Source organism: Xiphophorus maculatus, chromosome 13, assembly GCF_002775205.1.
Source record: "Xiphophorus maculatus strain JP 163 A chromosome 13, X_maculatus-5.0-male, whole genome shotgun sequence".
Lineage (NCBI taxonomy): Eukaryota > Metazoa > Chordata > Actinopteri > Cyprinodontiformes > Poeciliidae > Xiphophorus > Xiphophorus maculatus.
This window is the reverse complement of record NC_036455.1, coordinates 6,340,854-6,345,625: the sequence shown is the minus strand read 5'-3', so window position 1 is coordinate 6,345,625 and position 4,772 is coordinate 6,340,854. Positions and strand designations below refer to the sequence as shown.

Sequence of the window (4,772 nt, the reverse complement as noted above, 5' to 3'; positions counted from 1 at the left end):
AAGCCCTGCAAACACCCAGTGTAAAGAGCCTTTTTCAATAGATCGGAAAAGATTGAGCCGCTTTTCCCCGAACGCGGAAGCTGAGGTGCAAAGAGCCCATAAAATAACGATTGCTTTTTTCCTCTGTTTTCTTGTCCAGATTGCCTGCAGTGTAACATTTATTACCTGGAGAGGAGATCCACTCTGGACCAGGAGGAGTTAGAACCTGTGCAGGTGAAACAAGAACAGGAAGAGCCTGAAGATCATCAGATAAAAGAAGAGCAGGAGGATCTAAAACACCAGCAGATAAAAGTGGAAGAGAAAGAAGTTTACTGCAGTCAGGCTGAAGAACACATTGAATTAAAACAGGAGACTGATACCTGCATGATGGTTCCTGTTGATGAGCAAACAGACCACACTGAATCAGAACCAAACAGGAACCAAGTCATCTTCCAGGAAGCTGCTGAAGCTGAGAAAAAAAAACAGGAAAGAAGAAAACCTTTCTCAAGTGTCATCTGTGAAAAGCGTTTGGCTTTCAAATCTGTTTTTGATGCTCATATGAGAACTCATACGGGTGAAAAGCCGTTTTCATGTGTGACCTGTGGAAAAAGTTTTCGTCAAAAATCAAATTTACCTCGGCACATGATGATTCACACTGGTGAAAAGCCGTTTTCATGCGTGACCTGTGGAAAAAGTTTTACTCAAAAACATGTTTTAACTAAGCACATGATGATTCATACTGGTGAAAAGCCGTTTTCATGTGTGACCTGTGGAAAATGTTTTAGTCAAAAACACGATTTAACTCGGCACATGAGGATTCACACTGGTGAAAAGCCGTTTTCATGCGTGACCTGTGGAAAAACTTTTTCTCAAAAACATGTTTTAACTCAGCACAGGATGATTCACACTGGTGAAAAGCTGTTTTCATGTGTGACCTGTGGAAAAAGTTTTAGTGGAAAACGGAATTTATCTCAGCACAGGAGGGTTCACACTGGTGAAAAGCCGTTTTCATGTGTGACCTGTGAAAAAAGGTTTAGTGGAAAACAGAATTTATCTATTCACATGAGGACTCACACTGGTGAAAAGCCCTTTTCATGTGGAAACTGTGGAAAAGGTTTTTTGTCACAAAGTTAGTTTAACTCGGCACATGAGGACTCACAGAGGCGACAAGCCGTAGCAGTGTTTTACATGTGTGTCCTATGTTGAGCTTCACTATTAAATTGATTTGGTTAAAAACTAGAATTAAAGACTGGAGAGATTTCATGTCTATAAAGCATCTTGACATTAGGATACGTAGAGATGTGAAGCAATTTCCTTGAGAGATGCTTTGTTTTTTTTCTGGCATATTCTGTAGCAACAATAATGACAAACTGTATTGTTGTTATATATATACCATTCAATAAAATGACATGGATTATAACAAAATTGGGTGATAAATTGTACTAGGTGGCATTTAATGCCCCTATGGCTACTGAGTATAAACTGATCTTCAGTCTGTTTGTCTTTGTTTTAATGCTCCTCTATCTGCAGCCAGTTGGAACAAGTTGTAACCTGGGTGTGAGGAGTTTTAAAATGTTCTTGGCTTTCCTGAGGCAACGGACCTGTGGAGTTCCTCGAGAGAAGGCAGAGAGTAGTCGATAGTCCTCTGGGCAGATTTTATGATTCTCTGGAGAGGCTTCCTCTGTGCTGCTATGCAGCTGGAGAACCACGCAGAGGCAATAGCAGAAAACGTCTCTTAGAGGTACCTCCTAAATTACACGGGGAGGCAGCCATTTTGGGTCAAGGGGCAAATTTTGGCCATTTTTCACTTTTATTCAAGTCAAACTTTAACAAACTCCTCCTATGGATTTCGACCTATTGGCTTCATTCTTGGCCAGGATGCAGGTAATGAGTGGGGCTTTAAAAGTTATCAAAACAATTGACTTTTTGTATATGTTCAGGTGGCGTGGTAGATTGGTGAATTTGGCGTACTCGCCAACACAAACAAAACGTTATGACTTTCACTTAAAAGGTCAATTGGCACCAAACTTGGCATGAATGATCCTGGTTGGATCCCTGACAATCCTATGTCTTCATAATCTGACGTCATCTAATATCAAGGTGGAATAACATCCCCACATAAGCGCCCAGGTGCATCAAACTTCATTTGTATCATCACAAACCAGAGCTCATCACATTCACATGGCCAATTAGTGACATCACCACAACCCCTACACCTTTCAACAGGAAGTCAGTGTTTTCCCACTCTCTTTCTTCCCTTTACTCGGCGGTTCATGCAGATTTCAACCTGTGTTTAATGAAGTAGAACAACATGATGGTAAATCCTTCTCTCAACACTGGCTGGCAGCAGCATGTGGATGTGGCTGAATGATGAATACTAATCCATCGCTTTTTGCACCTTTATCTCCAAATCATACATGCATCATTGTATTTGCACTAAACTTGTTATGATTGATCTTGGTTAACCTCTTAAGAACCCAATGGCATTAAATTGTCATTTCACTCCACTGCGCCCCCTAGGTTATTTCAACAGCTGTATCTCCTTTTTACATGAACCGATTTGCACCAGATTTTTTGTTCATCATCAGGAAGCACTGCTGAACACATCAGTGTATAACGGACAGGTGTGGGAACTGTGTGAGAGCGTTGACGGTGGCGCTGATGGAGCTCACGTGGTTTTTGCATTGGTGAAATAAGAACATGTTTAGTTTACATTCAAGGATGTACTTGCAGCCAGACCCTAGCCATACAGGACACAGTCTTTCATCCCTGTTACCTTTTCCCTTTTGGAAGTTACAACAGTAACAACCTGAAGAACTCTTTGATGGAAGAAAACTTTGAACTTAGTGTTCCCTCGCCCGGATGTGGGTCACCGGTACCCCACTCTGGAGCCAGGCCTGGAGGGGGGGTACAATGGCGAGTGCCTGGTGACTGCGCTTTTATCCATGGATCCCAGCCGGGCTCAGCCCAAAGAGGAGACATGGGTCCCCCCTCCCATGGGCCCATCACCTGTGAGAGGGGCAAAAGGGGTCGGGTGCAGTGTGTGATGGATGCCTGCCGAGGGAGGGGGCCCTGGCGGTCCGATCCTCGGTTGCAGAAGCTGGTTCTTGGGACGTGGAATGTCACCTCTCTGGTGGGGAAGGAGCCGGAGCTAGTGTGTGAGGTTGAGAGACCACCCTAGGCCACAGTTCGATGATCAACTTTGTCATCCTTTCATCGGATCTGCGGCCGCAGATGCGGCCCATGTCTTGGACACTCGGGTGAAGAGAGGTGCGGAGCTGTCCACTGACCACTACCTGGTGGTGAGTTGGCTCCGGTGGTGGGGGAGGATGCCGGTCAGACCTGGCAGGCCCCAACGTGTTGTGAGGGTCTGCTGGGAGCGTCTGGTGGAATCCCCTGTGAGTCGGAGCTTTAACTCCCATCTCCGGCAAAGCTTTGAACATGTTCCGGTAGAGATGCGGTACATTGAGTCTGAGTGGACCGTGTTCCGTGCCTCCATTGCGGAGGCGGCTTATCGGAGCTGTGGCCGAAAGGCTGTCGGTGTATTTAACAAGTTATTTACTTGTTTAAAATTGTTGACAGTCTTTTTTTTTTTTTTTTTTGCTTGTCAAATATGAGATTGCTGTAAAGTCAGAAAAACATGCATTATGCTAACAAAGTTTTTTGTCTCTCTTCTAAAATGTATAAACTTTCAAATTCATCTATGTTATGAATTCGTACTGTTAAATTCTGTGCTATGTCCTGCAAGCAAGAACAGGTAGAAAGAGACAGCTGAGCTCTCTTCTACAATAATGTGCATTATTGCAGAAGATGCTTTTGAAGTGTATTAAACACATACAGTGCCATTATGTGTTTAATACACATACTGGCACTGTATGTGTATTAAACACATCAAAAACTGATTGATCCAAACAAATGAAAATGTTTCTAACTGAACATTAAAATCAGCCACTGTTTTTCACACAATTAGAAGAAATCTTTTAGAAGAAAAGAAAATCTTCTGAAAAGAAACACTGAGAGTTAAGTTTCTCTTCTAAATATTATGTGTTGACTTACATCAATCACATTAGTTTATGTGATGTACATTTTTCACGAGTTACAAACATGAAATCCTTTAAATTTCGGGTTAGGGTTTACTGCACCCTTCCTAGCAGACACAGTGATTAGACATAAATGTAATTATATTTGTATAAACATAAAATATTGCGGATCTCACCATAAAGGTTTTCTACAGTTTAACAGGTGGTTTCATCAGATTCATTTACCATGACATTTCTCATGTTGCATCTAGTTTAGGACTATATTTCTATATAAACACAAATGCTTTAAATACATAAATCTATTAGTTAACAGTGATACTAGATACTCAAAAAGGTCCCAGGCTACTTTACTCCCTAATAGTTTAATAGAGTGGTACAAATCATTCCCGGAATAAGACAACTCTAAGTAAGCAAAAATAATAATGTTTTTAAGAGTAAGCTGTAGCAGTTTGTATGTGTTCAATTTAAGAATAAGTAAAAAAAAAAAGTTGTTTTCTCCTCTGATACATTTTCATTCTTACTATGTCCTATAGTTGTATTTACTTTAATTTCAACAGCGAGGATATGCTAACAAAGGAATCAAGTACCTTAAGTTGTGCTACCCATGTATATTTAATAGGAAGGAATCTGATGGAGGGCTTTTGTGAAAACATGTATATTGGACAGTTAACAGGCTGGAAATTTGAAAAATTTTATAAAAGTTTTTGCTAACCATAATTGTTCCATTCTACATATTCTTCAATCCCTACTGAC

The 4,772-nt window shown here is 41.2% G+C and overlaps 1 pseudogene; it reads left to right on the top strand.

The window, feature by feature from the left end:
• The first annotated feature begins 434 nt into the window (after nt 1–434).
• Nucleotides 435–1,389, top strand: LOC111610460 (annotated as a pseudogene).
• Nucleotides 1,390–4,772: the final 3,383 nt, after the last annotated feature.